This window comes from Chrysemys picta, chromosome 9 (assembly GCF_011386835.1).
Source record: "Chrysemys picta bellii isolate R12L10 chromosome 9, ASM1138683v2, whole genome shotgun sequence".
Taxonomy (NCBI): Eukaryota; Metazoa; Chordata; order Testudines; family Emydidae; genus Chrysemys; species Chrysemys picta.
Window position 1 is genome coordinate 68783030 of NC_088799.1, and position 25440 is coordinate 68808469.

Below are 25440 nucleotides of genomic sequence, written 5' to 3' on the forward strand. Positions count from 1 at the left end.
AAATTCCCACTAAGTGCCTATCTTCATCTTTAGGTGCCTAAATACCTTAAAAATCTGGCCCTTAGCTTAAATCTCATGGAGATTTTGAACATTTTACCCCTGGTCTAGTAGTCTCAAGAGACCATGGGTATGTGCCCCTGAGAAGTAAAGAATTTACTCAATTGGCTTTATGGCGGCTGTGGCTGAAGAGACCCACTCAAAAGAGACAATCTCTGCTGCGTCTGTCACGTTTAAACATGATGTTTCGACCCTTTGGGCTCTGCTTTCTGTGAGCTCTTTTTTCCTCTGCTAAGCTGGACTTCTTCCTCTCATAACTCCGGAGACCTTTGTTAAGCTCTTGTTTCCAATGGCTGCAGTCTGAGTGTGATATTCCCAGTTATCAACATCCATGTGCATTTCTTTGAGGTCTCACTTGCACACATCCTTGAAACGCAATTTTGGGTCTTTTTCCAGATGCTAATTCACCGTAGATGACATCCTTTGGGATGTGCCCATTGTTCATTTGGCACACATGTTGAAGCCAGCGGAGGTGTCTCTGTTTGAGGAGTTTTTGCATGCTGGGTATACTGACCCACTTGAGCACTTCAGTATTGGTGACTCTGTCTCTACAGGAGATTCCAGATTCAATGAAGGCAACACATACGAAAGCTGTTGAGCCTCTTTTCCTGATGAGAGTATAAGGTCTATGTCTCACCCCCATACAAAAGTGTGTTGATAACACATACACGATACACACATCTTTGTTCTGTCAGATTGTTCTTTTGTCATACCGTCTTGCTCAGTTTAGATATTGTTGTGGCAGTTTTTCTGATGTGGATGGTGAGTTCCATTTCAAGTGAGAGGTTGACTGCGATAGTGGACACCAAGTATGTGAAGTCATTCACCATTTGTCTATTGGCTTATAATTATAATAATGGTCTTATGTGTCAAGTGCTGTGCATGAGTGACAAATTGTACTGTCCCTTCTTGCTTGCAGTTATTATCGAATTCTTTACCTTGACTTAGGCCCAGATTTTTGAAGGTGTTTAGACTTTACTGTGCTCAGCATTGCAAGGCCTTCCTGATTTAGATGCTTAAATCTCATTTACAAAAGGGATTTAGGAGTCTATATCCCACTGACTATCAAGTGGCATTTTGGCTCTTCCGTGTTTAAATCCCTTTTGAAAACAGAATTTAGGCTTCTAAATCAGTATGGCCTTGCAACATTTGGTCTAAATGTCTAAATACATTTAAAAAGCTGGCCCTTAGTTACTTAAGATCTAGATTCAAATGACGGCATGGGCACCAAAGAATGGTATTGATTCATTCAAGAGTTCCTAAGGGGAGAAAGAAGAAACAGGCATCCTGAGTGTTGTTCTATAGGATCACTTGTTCGTTTTTTTTCTGTCTAAGCTAATTTTGTGTGGTTCTGAAGCATGTTTCCTTTGTTTGGAAAAGGATCCTGTCACAGGATGTTAACAAAATCCTCTTACTCAGGTGTGGCTTAGCTAAAAGCAATTTTGAAACCAGAACCTATTGAAGTCGCTGTGATCATCCGTCTGACTGTTGGCTATGTCTTAAGGTGAGATTTTGCTATAGCTTGCTACCTTGAGTAGTGGGGTTAAAAACACATCAAGATAGAGAGATGAAAGAGAGTGCAAAGCTGCAGTTATCATGAATACTTGTGGTGATGGCTTTAGAACTCCTGCAACTTCGGTGGTGGTGTGCCTGTCCTAAAAAAGACAGTAACAATTTTCTAGGTAACACTAACTTTGTTGAAGGATAAGACTTTTCTGTTAATGTTATATAATGAAAATGGAGAAATGTTGGACCAATATAAAACATGGGGCTAACAGAATATTCTTTTTCAGGAAGAAAAGGGTTTAGTGCATTTGGGAACGGGGATGAAGCAGTGGCGGATTTAGAGTTAGTGGGGCCCTGTGCTCAGCTTCATTCCCCCCCCCCCACGGGGGGAGCATTCTCTCTTATCTCCTCCCTCCCTGCCATTTTTCATTTTTTTCTGCATTCTCCTCCTGGGGCTCAGGGCTGGGGGTGCAGGGTCTGGGATGGAGTTAGGGTGCGGGAGTGGGCTGGAGGTGGAGGGTCTGGGTGGGAGTTATGGTGCGGGAAGGGGACTCAGGGTTGGGGTTGAGGGTCTGGGAGGGAGTTAGGGTGCAGGAACAGGCTGGGGATGGGGGGGTCTGGCCAGGAGTTAGGGTGCAGGAGGGGGCTCAGGGCTGGGGCAGGTGGTTGGGATGTGGAGCACTTACCTGGGGCAGCTCTCATTTAGTGCGGGGCGTGCAGGTGTGGGGAATTCAGGTGGCTCTGCACGGCCCTGTGCTTGCCCCGCAGGCACTGCTCCATGCAGCTCCCATTGGCCATGATTCTCTGAGTCGCCTCCCCCACCTCCAGGCAGGGCCAGAACGCAAGGGCTTTAGGGGCTGCAGCCCAGGGCCCAGAGCTGAGTGGGCCTTGGAGCCCTGGGCTGGGGGTGCAGGGTCTGGGATGGAGTTAGGGTGCGGGAGTGGGCTGGAGGTGGAGGGTCTGGGTGGGAGTTATGGTGCGGGAAGGGGACTCAGGGTTGGGGTTGAGGGTCTGGGAGGGAGCCCTGGGCTGCAGCCCTTAAAGCCCCGCCCCTGTGAGCACGGGCTGGAGGACTCAGGAGGAGCAGGGGCAGCCACGCAGCTGGAGAGAAGTGGCGATTTCCCCTTCATAGTGCCGCTTCTCGCTGAGTGGCTGCTCTGTGCTCTTGAGTCTTCCGGCCTGCATTTGCAGCGCTTCCGCCATCTGCAACTCCTGGCTGCTCCGCTGAGGCTGCAGTTGAGCCTCCCTCCTCTGATTTCCTACTCCCCACAGCTTGTACCCCACCAGCCCCCTCCCGTGGAGCAGCTTCCCCGCAGGGGGTATGTCAGTGCTCAGCTGCCCAAGAGCTCAGCACACGTAGAATCTGCATGCCACTTTTGATACAGGGCAGTAACTAATGAACTACACTATTAGAAGTCAAATTAACCCCAGACAAAGCCCTTGCATTCACAGAATGTAGAGAGGAAAAACAAAGCTGTGAGAGTAATTGCAAACCTATTTTTAAGGCTTGTTTTGATCTTCACAATACCTTTCTCTGTTCATCCTTCAACCTACTTCGTACTACAGCATGTTTGCAATAAACATTGTCTCCATTACCCAAATTTTCAGAGTGATGGTTATGGATGATGGATGGTGATGAAAGGAGCTATACAGAATCTTAACTTCAATCTTGAATTTCATGAAGACTTCTCTTCTGAGGATCTTGAAGCTTAAAACACTGGATTCCTGCAAGTGGGATCTCCATGTACAGAGCATGTAGAGAATCAACCTGGTAAAACAAATCTTAATTTACCAGTATTCAAAAATGGCACATTAATGGTGAACAGTGGTTCTCTAGATAATTAGAGACTCTGACTTGACCAAGATGCACGGTCAGAAAAAATGTAGGGAATAAGAGTCCAGGAGTACTGATCTTGTTCTGAACACTGGAATGAATGTACTTATCTTCTTTCTGAACAAATACACAAGTCATACTTAGACTGAGGCTTTAGTTGTCAACCCCATCGTCACAGGGAACAGGGTGAAAAGAAACTGTATTAAAATTACAGCCTCTTAATTTATAAGGGGTTTCCTGTTCCTACTTGTAGGCTACAGGGCTTTGTAGGGAAGTATGAAATCAGAGTCAGGGAGCAGAGAGCCAGCCTAGAATAAGGCAGGGTGAGTTTTGCCTCTGTTTTAGGGAGCAGCCTGCTTTGTGGCTCTCTCTCTCTCTCTCTCTCTCTCTCTTTTTTTTTTTTGAGTTCTTGTGTAATTATTTTGAATTCTAAAAAATATAGTAGTGTTATGTTGCAACCTTCCAGGAACAGAATTTATGTTTTTATATAACTTCTCTGTGTGCATGCCATGAACATAATGAAGGGTAGTTACATGCATCAGAGGAAGCATCTGACCAGTGGGTGCTTGATAGATGGTTTCCTCCAGAATACTTTGGCCTCATGCTGGGAAAAAATATGCTTTGTTTAGGAGGAAAGGTTTGTTCCTCCATGCTCAAGAGGCAATATTTTCCATGCAGCTCCAAGGAGTTTTGGATCTCTAACTTGACCTGTTAACAGTAGAGGAATATCTTAATGAGAGTAGACATCTAGGGGTAAAAAAACTAACCCACTTCTGGTGAGTGAATAATTGATTTTTTTTGGTTCACAAACAGTTCTTGGGGGGAAAAAAACTGGGGTCAAAATATTCTGTTTGGATTTTGAGCTTTTAAAATGCTTTTTAAACAAAACTAAAAGCAATTTTGAAAGATGTCAAATAAAAAAATGAAATATTTTGACTTCATGGGATTTTTTCCTCCATCAAAACCGTTCCGTGAAATTGACATGAAGTTGTGAAATGTTTCAGTTGACCCAAATGTGTATTTTTCTGTGAGGGGGGAATGGAATTTCAGCCCAGGTTACGAGGTTTACATGCATTTAGAAGGGCAAACAATCTAATTAGGTTCTTAACTTAAATTGGCTTTGCAATCCCAATGGCATTAAAGTGAAGTAGTTGGATCAGAGAGGCCACTAAATGGGAAAGTGCATCCTAATGCTTAGCTTTTCTCCCAGCAAGTGCTGAGGAAGCTTGGTAGTAGATGTGAGGTGTTCTACAGTTGTACTATCAGGTTGCAACAGTGGTGATGCCTTCAGAATGCTTAGGCAGACAAACCTAAGGTAGGAAGGAGAAATAAGCATGACATTAGCTCTGAAATCTGTAGCAAATTTCAGAGCAAGCTGAAGCAGTAAAATCAGAATTGATTATAAACAGATTACATTTAACACTTTATTCCCCCCCTTGCCTCCCTTTATTCACCTCTTCTGTTCTATCTCTTATGCATTGTCTTAGTTGACAGTCTTAAAATCAAAGAGGCAAGGTGGAAAGGTAATATCTTTTATTGGATCAAATTCTGTTGGTGAAAGAGATAAGCTTTTCCAGTTTACATAGCGCAATTCTTCAGGTCTGGAAAAGGTACTCAGAGTGTCAAAGCTAAATAAGAGGTGGAACAAGATAAGTACCAGGTGTAATCTTGGAGGAGGCATATTTGTTGGCTGGAGATTTGTGCCCTTACTTTCCTCCTTTGTTGCTTCTCTGTCTATGAGCACGTCTGTTCTCCTCAAAATAAGCTGTGGCTTAGTGTATGGTGTGGTGCCACGGTGTTCTGTTCCATGCCAAGTCCTCCCAGTTTGTTGGGTTGATGCCTCCCTTTTTAAGGTGTACTTTTAGTACATCTTTGAAACACTTTCACTGCCCTCCGTCGTGAGCCCTTCTTGCCTGATTTAACTGAGATAAGAGTATTTGCTTTGGGAGGTGAGTGTCAGGCATACGTACACAGAGGCCAGCCCAGTAGAGTTGGTATTTCATGACCTGCACTTCTATACTGCTGATGTTGTCTGCAGAGAGAATGCTGACGTTAGTGCATTGGTCTTCCCAGCTGATCCTGAGAATCCTTCTGAGGCAACGCTGATGAAACCACTTCAGATACTTGAGATGTCATCTATAGGTTACCCAGGTCTCCACCCCATAGAGAAGGGTGGGGATGAAAACTGCCTTGTAAACCAAGATCTTGGTACCTGTTTGTAGATCCTTATCACTGAAGACTTGTTTGAGTAGTCTTCCAAAAGATGTGCTGGTTGTCTTTGAGGATGAGGATCAAGAGGTCAGATATGGAGAGATGATTTTGTGAAAAGTGTTCATCCTTGAGCGATATGATGGTGTTTTTTTTGTCTTTTTCCACTTTTTTGTGACACTCAGTACCTTTCCCAGACCTGAAGAAGTGCTCAGTGTAAGATCAAAATGATGTCTTTCACCAATAGAAGTTGGTCCACTAAAACATATTACCCCACTCACCTTGTTTCTCTAATATCCTGGCACCAACACAGCTTCGGCACACTGAGAAGAATTTTAAAATCGGAAGAGCAGCACTCTTCTCTTGCTGAGTGAAACTTGCTGTAGCTGATCTTTTGGGATATCTTGTTTACTTTGTCTGTTTCTATGATGAAGTCTTTGGAAGCTTATAACATTCTTTTTAATAAAGATGAAAAACACAATAAAGGACAAACATGCCATCTAGTGCAACAGTGAAGTCACTCTTTAATGCTACTTAAAGACAGTTATTAAAGTCCCAGAGGAAATGCTACTCGTTTAATATAGTGGTGATAAAAGAATAAGGGCAGGGCCTCTTTTTAGCTTCACCCTATTGTATTATATGATCTGGAACTCATCAGTATGTTTTAGAATGTGTATATAACAAAGGGATTGTTACCTCACAGTTTTCCAATAGATTTAAACCACTAACAAAGGGGAATGTTTTTACTTGTGCTTGTTGCAATGTCAATATGGAAAATTACAGAACAGGACAATAATTCATTGTAAAGGTGATTGATAGGGGAAAGCTTTTTTTTTTTTTTTTAAGGTACAATTTTCAACATGTCCACTTTCTGTGTCTCAATGCTGTGTATCGTAACACTGTTACAGGTATAATAATGTTTATTACCGATTTGCAGCAGCAGTGAAAAGCTGGGCTTAAATTCTCATACAGTATTTCCCAGAGCCTCAGGGTGCAGGGTTTCTGCCCTGCAGGGGATGCCAGGGTGTGGGTCCCCCCGCCTGCAGGATTGAAAATATTGATTGGAGCAGCTCTGTACAGAGCCGGAGCTTTGTACAGCTCTGGCTGAATTTAAACCCTGGTGATAAGAGTCTAAGAAAGAGACATGTGGCCCGCGGGTACAGGGCAGGGCCGACTCCAGGGTTTTGGCTGCCCCAAGCAGCCAAAACAAAACAAAACAAAAAAACAAACAAACAAACAAAAAAAAGCCACGATCGCGATCTCCGGCGGCAATTCGGCGGGAGGTCCTTCGCTCCCAGGCGGAGTGAGGGACCGTCCGCCGAATTGCCGCCGAATACCTGGACGTGCCGCCCCTCTCCGGAGCCGCCGCCCCAAGCACGTGCTTGAGAAGCTGGTGCCTGGAGCCGGCCCTGGTTCAGGGTTACCAGTTGCAGGAGGCAGTGTCTTTCATCCAAAGGTTCCAGAACATTCAACAAATTAGCAAACCACTGATGACTTAAATCACTATTGTGCAGTAGTGTCCTCAAACAAAGCAGATATTTAACAGCGTATGGCAACAGAATGAAAGAGCCTGAGAACTCGAACATCTCCCCAGTCCTCCCTCCTCTCCTGCTCTCTCATGGCAATGAAATTTCTTTTGACATCAGCTGGAGTGAGATCTGCTTGATGTCATAGAGAAGATTGGAACCATTGTATGAGTAAGAAATGCAGGATTTGGCCCTTAGTCTCCCGGTGAAGTGGGTGAGCAAGTTCCCTTAAGAGTTAAGTAGAATTCCTGTAGGTGTGGAAATCTAGATTCCTGGACCAATGCCACAGATGTTGCTGGTGGTAATACTTAATATTGGAAGGAATTTTATGAGCTTTACTATGCAGCACTCCTGAAGCAACATGAGACGCTTATTAGAAGCAGGCAGCTAGAAATACTTTTACCAAAGCAGTACTTAAAAGGTGACGGCAGAGGAGGATATACTAATAAAATAAGATTGAAAAGCTGGAAGTCATGGTTTACTTGAACATTTGTGCACAGGCCTCTGAAAAAGAAAGCCTCATCAAGAAGCCTCTGAACATGGCTGTAAGAGTAGATTTTACGGTCTCCCTGGAACTCCAGCTTAAACAATGTACATCTCTATCTTTGAATAGGAAGGTGCCCAGAACTTCAAGAAACTTAAAACACCTGTGTGGAGCATAAACACTTTTATAGCTTCTTAAATGCCAAACCCAAATAATATCGATGGAAGTTTATTCTTAATCAAAAATGGTTAATATCTATAGCATAGTGATGCATTTATTAGTTGAATAAATCTTAAATCCTTATTAAGAATGTGTGTTTCATTGGAGAGTTTAATTTAGTCCTCAAAGGTTAATTGACTTTAGGTTTATAAATTAATTTGGGCAGGGACTTAGCTTCTCAAGAATGACCCACTTTAAACTGGAGAGTATTATATTATGAAAGTTCATAGAACGTCCTCCAAGGTGACTAGTATGAGATTGTGACTCAGATGTATATATTCTGGCTGATATAAAAACTATAAATGAAAGGGATCTTTTGTGCCATTAATACAAATAAAGACCTAAGAAGCCAAGTGCCACAGGACTCTAGCCTCCTGCAAGCAATTGCATAATCCAGGGTATAAATAAATCCCTAGCAGTTATAAATAAGAATAACCCAAAACAGCATTGTTAGCACATCACAGATCCCAAAGAGGTGATCAGTTTATGATCAGATAATGATATAATGAGCATTGGAGTGATCTACAGAGTTTTAAACCCTTTGTCTGCAGCTGGGATTTCTTGACACAAATTGCTAATGAATTTTAGCCAAGGAATCTTGAGTCCTAGCCCCAAGCAAAGGGGCTCAGAATACTCCAAGATCATTTGTTTCTATACAAGCAATAGCCCTTGCTCTAATGAAACTGCAAAGATAAGACTTTGTAGCTATTGTATATGTATATTGTATATGTATATGACTACAGCCAAGATAAAACTAATATATCCAAGTTTAGGGTATTTTGAGTCTGGATTTTCAAATGGGAAAATCTTATTTCCAAACATGTTAAATTAATGTATTTGGTACTGATGTGTTGTGGTGTCATTGAGAATGAAGATGAAACACCTCCTTGCAATGTTTACAGTGACAGTTTGACTAGAAGTGGTAATTTTGAGGGGATAAAGATAGGCTGCCTGTGTAACTGCTTGCTACTGTCTAATGGTAAGAGCTACAAAAAATGTAACTACTTGAAAACTGGTGTCAACTTAGTCATGGCCTTACAATTTTATGTTTTAAAAGACAAATTTCCATGAAGTAAGAAATTAGACGCTCTTGACTTTTCAGCAGCAGCAATAACATGTGGTTCCCTGCACACACGTGGTGCTGGAGGCACTCTTTGGGATCTGCAGTGTAAGTTCAGGGAAATGATTTACAGTATATGTTGTTACACAGTGTCTACAGAGTAAGCACCACTTATAAATGTAGCGTATAGAATAAATTGCAGTTACAGCTGGACATTGTTTTCTTCTGTACAAGTATGAAATAAGATGGAGAACTTCATCACTGTGATGCAAAATGGAAACACTTCAAAAACAGATCACTTCATTCTCAACTCAGAAAACATTCCAGCAAGTTTTCCATACTGGGGGTGGAATGGTAGGGTCAACACTCCTCTGACAAGAGGGGAGGAAGCACTTCAATTGCTACTCCAGAGGTGCCATTCTCAAAAAGATGGTAAAAGTAGTATGTGCCAGCTTCAATAATTATCTCCCTTCTCCAAACACTGTTAAGTTAATTCACGATTTGATTGTGGTAGCTCCTGATACTTGATAGGCAAACATTGAAGGAAATAATCTTAGGAATGAAATACATAAAATGTAAACTTTTCTCCTCAACTGGTAACAGTGAATTCTCTGGGGGTTCATTGTTACATTTCTGGCATACACAAAGAGAAGCTAGATAAAAACATAAATACTCGGGCTGGAAGGTGCAACATAACACTTATATTTTTAGAATTCAGAATGACAACACACAAGAACCCAAAAGCAGAGAGTGACAAAGGGGGCTGCTTCCTAAAACAGCAGGGCACACCCCCACCTTATGGTGGACTGACTCTCTGCAAACTGACTGAGCTTGCATACCTCACTACAAAGCCTTCTAGCCTGCATGCAGGGCCTAGGAAACTCCCCCCACCCCGCTCTTAACACAATTACTTGCAATTCCAACACAGTCTTCTATACACCAGCCACGGCAACAAATCATTCCCTTTTACACAGCTTACACTGATGTTCTTTGAGTGCTTCCCAATCACACCTTCTTTGATTTTGAGCCGTAGAAAAAATTGTTTGATTGGCTTATATATTACCTTTTGACTTTTTGTGTGAGAACAATTTACTGAGGAAAACATAAACAGAAGTAATGAATTTTTCTGACTATGATAAGGTTCATGGTCAGTAACAATGATGGGTGAGTTTGACACTCTAGGTCAAGTTCCTGTAAAACTTCTGTTGCTCAAACTCTACTGCCTTACTTATAAGGTTATGTTCCAGTAAAAAATAACATAATCTTGTGGAAGGAAAGACACTCTCAGATAGCTTGGGCCAATCTAATGGAGATCTTTGAATGCATTTGGCAGTCTTGGAACCAGACTAAATATTTAATGGGTAGTCAGTGCTGGAAACACAACTTGGAGTGACCTGTGTTATGTTTTTATATCAATTGAAGCTTTTTAGGGGTATGGCTTTATTCCTAGGTATGAACTGAAATAATCAAACCTAGATGTCACAAATATGTCTCTAGTTGTAATTAGACTATCCACCTGGCTTCGGTAATTTCCCTACCCTCAGCCTCTTGGTCAGGTAGATTTTTCTATACAATTTAGAATATGACAGAGTCCAGACACTAAATGGGCAGCTCGTGGTGGTGGGTGCTTAACTTACTCAGCTTGGAGGTGCAAATGGTCAGACAAGAAACCAACCTTTTTCAAGTGTCTTACGCAGTTCTAGCTCTGAGACCCATTTCACCTTCCGCTCTCCCCTCATTAAAAAAACAAAACAAAAAAAATCCCACCCAACCCAAATCAGCAAGGGATCATATCTTAGAGTAGTGGCCTAATAGTACATTTTTGAAGTTGACTAACTTGGTTTCATGACTGTGATGGTATAAGTTCTGAAGAACTTTCACACAAACATCTTCATCTGGTTTTCATAATGGATGTTGGGAACATCAAGGGGACTACTACACAAAAGATAATCAAATTGTGCATCAGGGGCTGTTTTCACAAGATTAATTTCCCTGAGTAATGAAAAATGCAATTTCTCCCAGTGTTCAATCTGATGTGAATAATTAAGAGATCAAAGTTTCTCTGAACTAAATATTTCAACCCTGGGGTTAACCATATTTCTGGATACTTAATCTTATCCAAAGCAATCTTAAAGACAAAACAAGATAGAAATGCCAGTCACCCTGTGAAATGGGAAATAATGCTGTCTTGGACCAATTAATTTCATATCCAGGGATGCTGCCAAAATGATCTGTTAAAGACTGAACAGATAAATTGAAGGAAGAAATTTGTATAGTGAACAAAATGCCATCAATGTACAAAAGTAATTCAGATTCCCTAGACCTCAGCGTTATTTCTTGACTCTTCATAGCTTGATGTACATCATAGCCTGATGTACTAATATCTCTAATACTAGAATAAAAGCAGCTGTTCTGGTGCTTCTGTACCATGAACAAGAAATGAAAATGCTGTTTGTTTAAATTGCTGTTGCTAGAGTGATTCTGAATGGTTAAGCTTCTTTTATGGTGCAAGATCATGGGAAATTTTTCCTTGAGAAATCAAGCATTGTGTATTAAAGTTTATTGGTAGCTCTCTTTTCCCCACTGTCCTGTCTGTATCTAAAATTTCTAGCAGAAACTACTCCCTACAACTGCACTTTGAAGAGGTTTTAGGAAAGGGAAAGTTAGTTCTTCCCCTCATTTCCCCACCTCTCCCACCCAGTCTTTGTGACTAACAGTGGAACAGAGGGGACTTAAAAATGTATTAAACAGGTAGATGGGGATTCCCTCAAATGAATGCGTGTCCAGAATGGGAAGGTAGGGCCAGGGTCAGAGTACAGTGCAGAGTTCTGGTGGTCCTGGGCCAATTGAATCAGCAAGGGAGCTACTCCTGCTGTCTGAAACTAGAGCAGCCCCAGAACAGCTATAGTTCATGTCAAGGATAAAATGGTCTCTAGGATTTGCGGGGAGGTATACAAAGAGGGGAGAAAGTGTTTATAATATCAAATCTCTGCTTCCCATCCCACCCAAAATGCACTGAATTCAGCTCAGAAGAATTGAACTCCTATTTGGTAGTGGTAGTTTTTTTTCCCCTGGAGTTAGAGGAAGAAACAAAACAAAATGAGTTATTTTAAATTTGGAAAGGTCAGCTGACCCCTGTAATTTGAGTTGGCCAAAACAGCAGGCTCAGTGCTTCCCCTCTGGTGGTAGGGGCCTACAGTAATCAGCCCCCACTCTGGACAGTGTTTATTCTCCCACTTGGGGGTTTATTTCCCAGTATTCTCCTGACAAGCCTGGAGCAGGCCTGAGAGAGTACCCCTCTGCCAAACAAAAGGGGAAAAAAAGGAAATCAAAACTGAAAACAAAGGGGGATATCTTTCCCTATCCTCACTGTAAAGGTGGGTAGTCTTGTTATTGGACCTGGGGTGCCAGTCCTTCCTAGGGTGATCAGACAGCAAGTGTGAAAAATCGGGATGGGGGTGGGGGGCAATAGGAGCCTATATAAGAAAAAGACCCAAAAATCAGGACTGTCCCTATAAAATCAGGACATCTGGTCACCCTAGTCCTTCCCCTAAACAGACACTCTGTTTTGTATCTTTCCCTGTAGGGAGGAAAGCAGCTCTCCACCCTGGAACAACCCTTCTCCCTACTGCCACTAACTCTGCAACAGCTTGTTTTTCCACCCCTGTCCCCAAGGAGGAGTTTTAAAGGTCTCAGGCAGCCCTTAATTGGATCAGGTGTCCTAACTGACCTGGGGTAACTCCTTTTCAGCTTATGGGGGAAAGGGTCTTTACCATTCTAGACCTGATATCCCTGTCTTCCACCACTCTCTTGTGGGTGTGTGGAGTTGCTGATGCTGGGCCCAGAGCACTTGCCTTGAGCTTTTGGCTGGGTCTGAGCCCTCCCTGCTACCTCGCCGACTGGTTGTCTCCACGATTGTTGCTGCTCCTTGGGGGACCCTGGTGGCCTGCTCCCCAGAGGGGGAGTGAGGTACCCCACCACTGACTTTGTTACTGACTGCGGGGTATCTCCTAATTGGCTGCTGCTGTGGAATAGCTTGTTGTTGGTGTGAGGAGAAGGGAGAGGAGCTGCACAGCTTGGACCATCTGGAGCTACTGCAGAACATTGTGGAGGAGGTTTGTTGCCAGACTAAGTGACTATAGCATACTTGCTCCTGTGGTGGTAATTACTGTTGCTGTGGAGAAGGGGGGAGCAGCGTAGAGCCCTCCTCCTAGTCTATCTACCCCCCGGCTACCCCTTCACTACAGCCACTCACCATCTGGGACTACTCTCAACTCCTGGACCTGGCCGCTTGTCTTGCCTTATCTGCCTGGCTTTTGCATCAGTGAGCCTCTTATACACAAGCGTGTATGTATGAGCCCCATCTCCCTTTGGACTTGCCCTTACCCCCCAGCCGCTTTAGGCTGGTGGGCCTCCCTGCCCACTGTTTTTGCCCACTGCACGCCTCCCCCCACTTGCAGCAGTTTGCTTTCCTTTCCCTTGTTGCCTGTCCTGCCCACCCTTTGCTGCTCATTTTTGCCCCTCCCCCCCCAAGCCCTGGTCCCTTAGTAGTTTTGGTTTATTTGCCTGTCTTGTCCTAGCCTCTGGACTGTTGGTTGATTTGCCTGCCTTGCCCCACACCTAGGTGTTTCCCCCACAGCCGTCACAGTTAGTCCCTGCAGATTTCCAGCCCTGCCTCTGCTCTGCTTCCGGCCAATTTCTTTTTCTCCCTTGCCTCCCGCTGCCCCTGCCCTTGTCCAGCTCACTTGCTCCGTACTCCCATGCCACCCCTCCCCATGCACTTCTGTCCCTGACCGTTTTATGTTGAACCTCTTTGCTCACTGTACTCCCCAATGATATTATAGTCTCCTTCCTACCCAGAGGAGCCGGTATTTCCACCACTCATCAGTGATCATGCACCCCTTCCCTGCCTTGATTGGGGTCCCCATGACCCTCCCCTTCTTGGCGACCTCCTCCCCTGCCTGCAGCCTAGCAGGGTGGAGTGTTTGGCCTTTCCACTTCCCTTTTCCCCATTCCTTTCCCTTTCCCCCATCTCCCTGTGGTGCTTGCCCCCGTCCTCTCTGCGAATGGCGAGAGAAACGGTGGGTGAGGCCCCCCAGGTTGCCCTGGCTGCCCTCTCGATCACTGCTGCTGGACTGCTTGTCATCGCCCTCGCTGGGGCCCTGGCAGCGGTGGGCATGGGTATAGACTCCATTGCTGCCATGCCTCCTGTCTTCTCTGCTCTTGGGGGAGCCCCCACAGCTGGAAGAAAGGGCCAAAGCTCCACACAGAAGGCCAAGCCCCCTGTGGTAGGGACTGCCCCCTCTTCTGCAGCCTTGCTGTTGGCCACGGCCTCTGCTGCCCATTCCCTTGCTGTTCCTTCCCTCAGCTCTGGAGGCATCCTTCCCTGGCCCCCAGAGAGTACGCCTAGGTGGCTGTGGCCCCTCTGTCATCTACCCTGGCCACTGCCTTCAGTGCCATCTCTGGTGGCTGGAGCCCCTTTCCTACCCTGACCAGGAAGCACGGGTGCAGTGTCTTCTGGTGCCTGCCTTTCCCCACATTGAGACCTCTGGGTGGGCATTGACAAGGATGGTGGGGCCCATGTCCGTGGTAGCAGCCTTGAAGATGTACAGGAAGATGGTCTTCTTCCTGGCATCGGAGGTCACCGCCCAGGAGGTGGTGGAGAAGCCCCTGGCTGTGTGTGTGGGTGTAGATCCCCCTCGAGCCCTAGAAGGATCTGGTCATACAGGTGGTTTTCACCTCTGTCCTGCCCTTCCTTCCCAATGCTGCCCTTTTCCCTTTCCTTTCTACCCTGTGGAAGCCCTTGTCGGTGATCAGCCCTCTCCTGCTAGGCTGTAAGGACCCCGCCCTCCATCACGTCCTCTTGTTCCGCTGGCAGGTGCAGATTCAATTGCAGCTAGTGGTGTGTGACGGAGAGGCGCTTGAGGGGTCCGTTTTGGTGCCCCACCAGGGAGCCCAGTACTGGGTGTACTACTCTTGGGGGGAGGCCCAGTGTTACCTCTGTCGCATGATGGGACACATCCAGAGGGACTGGCCCAGCACAGAGGGATGCCTGGGATGGCACCGGCCTTGTCACTGCCGGCGACCCTGGTTGTCTGGCACAGGTAGTCATCCCTCCTCCTCCCCTGCCTGCCACCACCTGTTAGGGCCCAGGGGTAGTCCCCCTGTTGCACCCAGACAAGCGGGTGGGCCATGCCTTCATCGTGTGTAGTTTAGCGTGGCCTGCAGAGGAGAGGGCGGCAGAGCTACTTTTTGTAGTTAATGGACTTATTTTTTGTTTATTCTAAAACCCAGTTAGTGCAATTCATAACTGGAGGGAGTGGGGGACAAAAAGCTGTGCATATCTTCCTCCACATTGAGAGAGGGAGGGAGTGAATTTCATGAGCTTATGCTGTACAGATCTCTATACAGTGCAAGACAATACAAATTGGGTTTACACTCCAGAGGGTATGTGAATCTGAGTGCTGGGCAATGCCCCAAACTGAGTCTTCCCACACAGAACTGATTGTTGACTCTTGTGATTCTACAGTTGTGTGTGTGTGTGCGTGTGTGTGCACGCAGCAGGACTGGGTGAGCGAGCCCAGGCTGGTGGAATGGGTGGGCTTAGTGGGACCCTACTACATCAGGTGGCACCCCGAAAGGGGGGTCCAACCTGTCACACCAGGTGCTCTTTTTCCTTCGGGATAGTACTCTATGATCTTCCTGCAGGAGACCCATATGGATCCACCTGCCAAGGCTAGCTGGCAGCTGGAGTGGGGAGACAAGGTGTATTTTAGCCATTTCATAGTTATTATAGCTGGAGTGGTCACCCTCTTCTCCCTGACCTATGGCCCGAGGTGCTGGGGGTTGCCGAGGTTGGGCCAGGCCACCTGCTACAACTCTGGGCTTGCCTGGAGGGGCTGGCATTGAACCTTGTCAATGTCTATTCCCTGACATCGAGCCCGGAGTGGGTGTGGTTTTTTTGGCAGGCGTCCACCTTCCTCAGCTCTTTGGATCCTCGCAAATGCCTGGTTCTGGGCGGGGACTTCAACACCACCTTTGAAGAGCGAAACCGCTCAGGGACCAAGCAGTGTCCGGCCGCCGTAGATGTAATCCAGGAGATGGTAGACCATCATCCCTGGCGGACATCTGGTGTGACCACCACCTGGATTATGAGTCTACTTTTACTTATGGAGGCAGATCAGTTGTGCCACTTCCGGTTGGATCACATTTATTTATCTCGTCATCATCTTTCACGGGCCCATTCCTCCAGCATCTGGCTGGCCCCATTTTCAGACCACTATCTGGTGGCCACGATGGCCCCTCTAACTGTGGAGAGGCCAGGGCTGGCCTATTGGCACTTTGACAATAGTCTGCTGGAGGATGTGGGCTTTGTGGCATCCTTCCGGGAGTTCTGGGTGGCCTGGTGAGGGCAGAGGTGAGCTTTTCCCTTGGCACAGAAGTGGTTGGATGTGGGGAAGGTGCGCACCTGGGTCTTCTGTCATGACTACACCTGGGGTGCCAGCCAGCGAAGGGATGTGGTGATAGAGCCGCTGGAGTGGGAGGTCTTGGAGCTGGAGAGGCATCTGGCCACCAGCCCCGGGGAGCCATCCCTCTGCGGAGTGTGCCAGGAGGAGCTCTGAGCCCTTGAGGACCATCGGGCTCAGAGCATGTTTGTTCGATACTGCATCCATCTCCTTTAGGAGATGGAGTGCGGCTCCTGCTTCTTCTATGCCCTGTAGAAAAGGAGGAGGCTAAGAATCACATCACCTGCCTTTTGGAAGAGGACAGCACCCCCCTCATGGATCCGGAGAAGATGCATGGAAGGGCCACTCTTTTCTCCCCAGATCCAACTGATGCCGATGCCTGCAGAGTGCTCTGGGATGAACTCCTGATGGTTAGCACGGGCGGCCAGGACCGGCAGGAGCTACCTCTCACTCTGGCCAAGTTCTCAGAAACCCACCATCTCGTGCCCACTAATAAATCTCTGGGCATGGACAGACTGACCGTGGAATTTTACTGCACATTCTGGGACATTCTCGGCCTGGACCTTGTCGCTGTCTGGGCCAAGTCCTTGGGGAGCGGGGTCTTCCCTCTGTCATGCAGGCAGGCTGTGCTCACCTTGCTTCTGAAGAAAGGGGCCTCTGTGACCGTCTCACTCCTCAGCACGGACTACAAGGTTGTAGGGAAGGCCATCTCACTGCGGCTGAGGTCTGTGCTGGCGGACGTGGTCCACCCCAACCAGACCTACACCATCTTAGGCTGTACCATCTTTGACAACTTGCATTTGGTCCGGGATCTCTTAGAGTTCAGGTGTAGGGATGGTCTGTCGTTTGCCCTCCTGTCCCTGGACCAGGAGAAGGCTTTCAACAGGGTGAACCATGGGTATCTCCTGGGCACTCTGTGGACGTTCAGCTTTGGGCCCTAGTTTGTGGGCTTTCTCCAGGTGCTGTACACCTCTGTGGAGTGTTTGGTCAAGCTCAACTGGACCCTGACTGATCCGGTCAGCTTTGGGTGAGGGGTGCATCAAGGCTGTCTGCTGTCAGGCCAGCTGTAAAATCTGGCCATCAGGCCCTTCCTCCGTCTCCTCTGTGGGAGGTTGATGGGGCTGGTGCTCCGTGAGCCAGAGTTGTGGCTGGTCCCATCAGCGTATGCTGATGTGCTCCTCGTGGTCCAGGACCCAGGCAACCTGGTGTGGGTGGAGGCTTTCCAGGCCATTTACTCAGTGGCCTGCTCCGTCTGGGTCAACTGGATGCAGAGCTCTGGCCTGCTGATCAGGGAAGGGGTCGCAGCCGAGGTCCCTCCCACCTGCACTTCAGGCCATTTGGTGGAGCATGGGTCCGCTGCTCTATCTCAGCATTTACTTTTCTGCCACACATCCTTTTCCGCTGGAAAACTGGAAAGTCTTGGAAGGCAGGGTGACTGAGGAGCTGTGGAGATGGACAGGATTGCTCTGATGCTTTCCCTGCAGGGGAGGACACTGGTGCTCAATCAGCTAGTCTTGTCCATTCTCTGGCACCAGCTCAATACCCTTTTGACTAGGACTGCTCTGGGTCTCTGCAGGGGTCTTGAGTCTCCCCCTGGAGGAGGTAGAACAGGGTCTGATTTGCCTGTGCTCACAGGTCCATGTCTTTTGCCTCCAGGCCTTGCAGAGACTTCTTTATAGTGCAAGTAGTCTGGTGTGGAGTACACTGGAGCATGCCTTCCTGTGTCTCTTCTGAGGGCTCCGATATGATGAGCAGCTCCTTTATCTCCACCCGAGAGGTCTTCAGCGAGACCTCTATGAGCTCCTCCGGGCAAGGAAGCTAATTTTGGCAATCAGGTCCGTGGCGGCTGCTCAGGAGGCACATCTCCTTGCGGAGCCCCTGCTACACAATCCCTGAAACAGTGTGCAGGTGGCGGAGTCCCCCTTGGTGCACCAGAGGTTGGTCCTGGCAGGGGTCACCAGGATCAGAGACCTCCTGGACTATGATCGGAGATACTAGGTGGATCTCCTGGCACTCGCTCGGTGCATGGGCTCTTCACGCTTCGAACTCCCCAGCGCGTACTTCAGGAGGCAAGGGCAGCCTTATCGACCATCTCTTGGGTTTATCTCGAGTGGGTCCTATGGGAGGATGCTCCCTGCCCACCCTACACCCCAGGCCCTCCGAATCTTTTCATCAGACCTTTGCTCTGGGAGCCCCTCCTGCTGTCCTTCCAGAATACCCTGAGCCAGCTTCGTGACCTGCAACCGGTTTGCTTCTGAACCGCACTAAGGGCACATCTCCACACGCTTGTGCTCCATACTATCTATTTCCTCACCCTCGTGTTCTGCCCCCACACTAAATGCTGGGACCTGTTGCCACCTATTGAGGGTGAAGAATCCCAGTGGACCAGGCTATTTTCCATCTTGGTCTCACGGCCCACCGGGGATATTAGTTGTTGGCTCCATCATGGATCTGTGAGCACGGGCGTGTACTTGGTGTGATTTACCCCTGTTCCTGATGCCTGTCCCTTTTGTGGCATAAGGGAGACCCTGGCGCATACCTATGTAGAGTGTGCCAGGTTGCAGCCCCTACTCTGGCTCCTCCTGGATCTCCTTCTGCATTTTTGGCTGCACTTCTCCCCCCACCTTCTTATATATGCACACCTTGTCCGTGGCCCCACAAAGTTGTGGGACCTCCTTGTCAACTTCCTCTTAGCGATGGCCGAAGTGGCTATCTATAACACCAGGGAGAGGATGTTGGCTGAGAGGGTTCTTTGTGACTGTGGGGCCTATTTCTGTATCCGAGCAGAGTTCTTCTGGGCGATGTCTGCTGGCTCCCCTGACACCTTCAAGGAGCAGTGGGAACTTGTGGGATTCTCTGCTTGGTGTCCCCTTCAGGTTCTCTATTTTTGACCCTTTGACCCTCACACCTGTCATTACTTTTTGTTGTTGTTCCCCTTCCCCCCCCCATACTTACATCTGTCCCATAGGCTGGGGAAGGGTCCTTTTAGCCATGGGTGGGCTTGCACCCATCCCCTTCCCGGAACCCAACAGGACCACCCTCTTACAGCTGCCCAGCCCGACTGTGTCACAATATCTACTGATAAAAACTTAGCCAGTGGGCTAGTTTTAAAGGTGGTAGTAAGTTATACAGTAAGCGGATGTAGAGAGATATGAAATTGTGTATTTTACTTGCCAATCATATAATCTTTATCATTTATTCTTTTGGGAGCTCTAAAGCCAATTAGAGGGAAATAGATGAGCAGTATGAGTCGTGTTCAGTAATTTAACATAAAAAGTTTTATTTTTTCTTAGTACTACATTGGGATAAAGCTTTCATAGATTATACCTATTTAATGATTTACTGAGCCTACTGCTTGGGAACTTAAAATATATCTTTTTCTACATTTGTTAAGAGTCAACACAGATGAAACTGCATTATCTATATAGAAGTTAATACCCATCTATTTCCTGGAATTTTCTGTAATTAACAGTAAAAATGTTAAAGGCACAACACCTGCCTTCTGATCCCTGGGTTTTATTTAGTAGCACAGCTATGTATACATTTCCAAGGATGAAATTATAATTCTGCAGTCTCACACGGTATGCATATTAGCATCAACCTTCACCAGGTGCAATTTCTGTAAGTTCAAAGATGCATAAGGCTTTTAGTTAACTGAGATATTAGATTACAAATTAATAGCATTTCATATCTCTAAATTGTAAACCCTTTAGATATAGTGTCATTATTTTATACCTGTTTGACTGAGTTGGGTAAGAATTGGCATGTTGTTCACTATACCTATGTTTAGTAGAAAATAGGAGGGACTCAGGTTTTGGGATATATAAGATACCACTTAAACTGTCTATAGTGTCATCTATTCTTTCATAGATATGTAGATTTTAAGGCCATAAGAAACCATTGTGCTAGTCTAGTCTGACCTCCTGTATAATACAGGGCATAAGATTTCACTGTATTTAATCTTGTTCAAGCAGAGCTATTGGACTTGAAGCGAGAGCATATCTTCTAGAAATGCATCCAATTTTGCTTAAAAATTTCCATTGATGCAGAATTCTTATGATATTGCAAATTGTTATATGAAGAAATACATTAAATATTGGCATGATTAAATATAACATAATTAATTAGATAAAAGCAACAGCAATCATGTATTCAAATCCTACTTAACTATACCCTGAGACAGTACAACATTTTTAAATGGAAAGGCAAATGCAGATTTTACAGTTTTTTTCTGTCAGTCTCTTAAAAAAAAAAGTGCAATTGGATATTTAAATTTAACTGAGAACTTATTATGTTAGCAGCAAATTGTGGTCAACCCTTGAAGTATGAACCTCAGGATCTTTCACAGTGAAATAGTCAAGTTTATGGGATCTGGTGTCATAATCTGAATTGGCTATGCTCGCAATATTTTTACCACATGAATCCCAAACCAAAAGATGTGTAGTTAACTAGCCTCTGGTTATTGACAAGCTACATCAAAAGTGCTAAATTACGTTAGTGGTTCCCAACTGCTAAATGCAGTTTCACCTGTTTCAATACTTAATATATTTTTGGAATTTGAATCTCATAATTTCCTGGTGTTTTTTTTTTTTTTTTTTTTACAAAGTGAGTCAACTCACTGAAGTCACTGGGTTAAATTAAACCCTGATTAAATGTGGATGGATGGGTGTAAATCAAAGCAGAATTTGACCTAGGTATATATTTTTAGATCTAATGACCCAGATCCTCAGGTTTGTCCTTGGTTTGCTTTGTGTAGATTGGAGGAGAAGGGAAGGGAGGAAATAAGGCTTAAAGCCACCTTTCATTCCCCATTCCTAGGGCTATGCAGCTGTTCCTGAGTCTTAAAGTAGATTGAGAGTTCACTCCTGTACGTTTCACTGAGATACACACTTCATACTTCTTCTTTTGTATGTGTCTACCCTGCTAGTTTGAGCAATCATTTCTTCAGATTTTCTTTGGGGAAAACCAAAACTTTTAGGTTCATCATTCACTGACTCATCACCTTTGTTATCTTTTTGGCTAGAACTGAGCCAAACAGATTCAGTAACATACATAAGATACCCAATGCAGTTATGTGAGGCTCAGTAGTGCCTGCAAGCCTGGACGATCTTACATCTGATATGGCTGGTGCCCCAGTTCAGAAACAGCTGTGTTCAGGGGTACTTGTACTCCATGTTGTACATGATTCATTATGGTTTTTATAGGGGCTTACCCAAAGTGTACAGAACTATAGGCCTGGAAGGGACCTCAAGAGGTCTTCTAGTCCAGTCCTCTGCTCTCAAGATAGGACTAAAGACTACCTGACAGGTGTTTCTCTAGCCTACTCTTAAATGACGGAAATTCCACAGCCTCCCTACACAATTTATTCTAGTGTTTAATACCCTGACAGTTGTTGGGACAGTGCCAAATTATTATGAATTACTGTGACTGATATGAATGAATGTGGTAAGCATGAGTTTGGTGTGGCTTGGGATGTCTGAATTGGCTAAAGCAGTGTTTCCCAAACTTGGGACGCCGCATGTGTAGGGAAAGCCCCTTTCGGGCCAGGCCGGTTTGTTTACCTGCCGTGTCTGCAGGTCTGGCCGATCGCGGCTCCCACTGGCCGCAATTCGGTGCTCCAGGCCAATGGGAGCTGTGGTAAGCGGCGCGGGCCAAGGACGTACTGGCCGCTGCTTCCATCAGCTCCCATTGGCCTTGAGCACCGAATTGGGGCCAGTCGGAGCCGCGATCGGCCGGACCTGCGGACATGGCAGGTAAACAAACTGGCCCGGCCCGAAAGGGGCTTTCCCTACACAAGTGGTGTCCAAAGTTTGGGAAACACTGGGCTAAAGGATTCTGGGAGCAGGAATCTCTTAGCATTGGACAGTTGGTGTGGAAATTTACTGAAAGTGCTGAAATTGCACTGAAATTGTTAATGAAAGCTCTACTTGAGTGTATGTTTTGACATCAAACTTTGGAATATATCAGCCGGGGAGTCAGCTCACAAAATAAAGAAAACATAAAAACACATGTGATCAGTGAGCTGGTATAGGCTGACCTGTGTCAAAATGACCCCTTTGGATGGCCTTACACTAAGAGCTGAAGTGAATGATTGATGAGAGGATAAACGTTGATTGAGCTTTTGTCTGTGTCTGTTTTGCACCTCCTTCCAAAATATTAATTAGAAAAACTAGTAATCTAACGCCCTCAAGGCATATTTCTGGGACAAAGAACAAAAGGTATAAATGCTAAACAAAGTTAGTTAGTTAGTTCCCCAATTAACATCTGAAGAAATGCTGTGAGATATAAGGCTTTGGGGTAACCAAGACCCTGCTACGAGGGACATTTGACAGACCAAGTACCTGACAGGGGGAAAGAAGAGAAGAAAAGAAGTCTCTAAAAGAACTAGTAGTTATACCTTCTTTGTTTGCCAATCAGGACACTATGTAAGGCCAACATAGTTACTGAGAGTTTATGCTTGGGGAATTGAGGCTTATTATGGAGATGTGTATTACGTAACCTTTACTGAGTGTGTGATTCTTTCTCAAATAAATTACTATGCATTGAGCATATTGTTTCCGAATTTTCACTGGTACCAGTAACAATCCACCCAGCTGTGGGCCATTAAAGATCCATTTCAACAACAGTTAGGAAGCTTTTCCTAATGTCCAACCTAAACCACCCTTGCTGCAATTTAAGCCCATTGCTTCTTGTCCTATCTTAAAAGATTAAGGAGAACAATTTTTCTCCCTCCTCCTTGTAACAAGTTTTTATGTACTTGAAAACTGATATCATGTCCTCCTTCAGTCTTCTCTTCTCCAGACTAGATAAACCCAATTTTTTCAATCTTCTCTCATAGGTTATGTTTTCTAGACCTTTAATCATTTTTGTTGCTCTTCTCTGGATTTCTTTAGTTTGTCCAGAGCATTTTGAATTTTAATCCTATCTACCAAAGCCCTTGCAACCCCTTCCAGCTTGGTGTCAAGTATCAGAGGGGTAGCCGTGTTAGTCTGAATCTGTAAAAAGCAACAGAGGGTCCTGTGGCACCTTTGAGACTAACAGAAGTACTGGGAGCATAAGCTTTCGTGGGTAAGAACCTCACTTCTTCAGATGCATCTGAAGAAGTGAGGTTCTTACCCACGAAAGCTTATGCTCCCAGTACTTCTGTTAGTCTCAAAGGTGCCACAGGACCCTCTGTTGCTTCTTCCAGCTTGGTATCATCTGCAAACTTTATAAATGTACTCTCTATGCCTTTATCTAAATAACTGATGAAGATATTGAACAGAATCGGACCCAGAACTGATACCTGTGGGACCCCACTCGACATATCCTTCCAGCTTGACTGTGAACCACTGGTGATTACTCTCTGGGAATGTTTTTCCAACCAGTTATGCATACACCTTATAGTAGCTCCATCTAAGTTGTATTTCCCTAGTTTGTTTATGAGAAGGTCATGGGAGACAGTATCAAAAGCCTTATGAAAGTCAAGATATACCACATCTACTGCTTCACACCTATCCACAAATCTTGTTACCCTGTCAAAGAAAGCTATTAGGTTGGTTTGACATGATTTGTTCTTGACAAATCCAGCTAACCATTACTTATCAGCTTATTATCTTCTAGGTGTCTGAAAATTGCTTAATTATTTGCTCTATTATCTTTCTGGGTACTGAAGTTAAGCTGACTGGTCAGTAATTCCCTGGGTTGTCCTTATTCCCCTTTTAATATATTGGCACTATATTTACCTTTTTTCTAGTCATCTGGAATCTCTGCCATCTTGGATCATTATATACCCATGTATGCAACCACAGGTACCTGTTGAATCCTGTTGTATTAGCAAAAGCTCTAGAAGACTTTAAAATACAGTAAGTTCTTCAGTGAAGCTGTGCTGAGCCACACAGCCAAGGGTGGTCTTCAAAAGAAACTTCATGAGGCCTTATGTTAAGTATTCATTTTTATTCATACTAAATTAATTTAATATTTTTGTCAACATTACACTTGGATTTAACTTTCTGTTATCTCCTGGGAGCTGACCACATGCCTTTTGGGAAAACCCACAATAGAGTATGCTTCTCATTTATGGTAAAATCATAGAAATATAGAGCTGGAAGGGAGTTTGCGACCCACCTGCACTAAATGGGACAGGTGTTTGTTCAAACTATTCTTAAATTCATCCAATGATGGAGATTCCACAACTTCCCTAGGTAATCTATTACAGTGCTTAACAACCCTTATAGTTAGAAAGTTTTTCCTGATATCTAATCTAAATTTCCCCTGTTGCAGATTAAGTCCATTACTACTTGTCTGACCTGCAGTGGAGAGGGAGAACAATTGATTACCATCCTTTTTATAACAGTCCTTAACACATTTTGAAGATTATCAAATTTCCCCTCAGTTGTCTTTTCTCAAGATTAAACATGCCCAGTTTTTTAACCTTTCCTCAAAGGTCAGGTTCTAAATCTTTTATCATTTTTGTTGCCTTCCTCTGGGCTCTATTCAATTTGTCCACATCTTTCCTAAAGTGTGGTGCCCAGAACTGGACGCAATACTCCATCTGCAGCCTCACTAGTGGTGAGTAAAGAGGGACAATTACCTCTCAAGTCTTACATATGATGCTGCTATAATACCTTTTAGCCTTTTATACAATTGCAACACATTGTCGACTCATATTAAATTTGTGATCAACTATAACCCCCATATTGTTTATCAGTAGTACTACTGCCTAGTCAGTCATTCCCTATTTTGTAGTTGTGCATTTAATATTTTCCTTCAAATGTGTTGTACTTTGTATTGGTCTACTAATTTCATTTTGTTGATTTTAGACAATTTTTCCAATTTGACAAGGTTATTTTGTATTCTAATCCTGTCCTGCAAAGTGTTACCACCTTCTTCCAGCTGGATGTCATCCACAAATTTTATAAGCATACTCTCCACTCCATTCTCCAAGTAACTTAAAGAAAATATTGAATAGTAACTGGATCCAGGACTGACCCCTGTGGGACCCCACTACATATATGGCCCTAGTGTGACAGTGAACCATTGATAACTTCTCTTTGAGTATGGTTTTTCAACCAGTTTTGCACTCCCCTTTATAGTAATTT